This window comes from Apis dorsata, unplaced genomic scaffold (assembly GCF_000469605.1).
Source record: "Apis dorsata unplaced genomic scaffold, Apis dorsata 1.3 scaffold_87, whole genome shotgun sequence".
Classification (NCBI taxonomy): Eukaryota; Metazoa; Arthropoda; class Insecta; order Hymenoptera; family Apidae; genus Apis; species Apis dorsata.
This window is the reverse complement of record NW_006263385.1, coordinates 700,840-701,547: the sequence shown is the minus strand read 5'-3', so window position 1 is coordinate 701,547 and position 708 is coordinate 700,840. Positions and strand designations below refer to the sequence as shown.

At 24.9% G+C, this 708-nt stretch overlaps 1 protein-coding gene across 1 annotated transcript in view; it reads right to left on the bottom strand.

Moving 5' to 3' along the window:
- Positions 1-708, bottom strand: part of LOC102676899 (N-acetylgalactosaminyltransferase 6-like) — a 13,875-nt gene that overhangs the window by 7,641 nt on the left and 5,526 nt on the right. The window lies entirely within an intron of this gene.

The window sequence follows — 708 nt, the reverse complement described above, 5'->3', positions numbered from 1 at the left end:
AAAAAAAAAAAAAAAAAAAAAAAAAAAAAAAAAAAAAAAAAAACAGGGAGGAAAATCGGTGTCCTTCCATATATATATATATATACATACATACATACATATATATATTATTATTATGATCCTTCGCAGAAACTTTCATTAATATAAATATTAATTAAGATTGTATATTCTCAATTTAATTGGGCCCGATCGATAGTTTTCATCAAGGGTTGCAGACGATAGTTCGCTATATGATCCACGGGAATTTATCGATCGAACGACAAATTCATCTCGTGCGTAATCGGCGTGAAAAACTTCGCCGTTCCTGAAAATCTTTTGTGTATTATTTCTAACAGAATGTAATAAAGTACGGTTTAAAAAAAAGAATAATAAAAATAATTCAATAATATTTTCCTCTTCCATTCCTTTTATTTTGTGTTGCGATTAAGAAAAATCTAAAATTCACTTATTTCAATTCCGATTACAAATTTTTTTTCACTTTAAAAAAAATTGTCTTATATAAAAATCACGTGATTGTTTTTTTCAAATGATATTTGTTGAAGATATAATTGAAAAGTTTAGCAAACGTTGCACAAGTATGTTATCAAATTTCAACATTTTTTCTTCCATTGTCCTTGAAATTTTCTTGACTAATTACAAATTTCAAGTTATGTAATTTTGATATATATGAACAATTCAATAAGCATAAAATTATTATGCACTATTAAT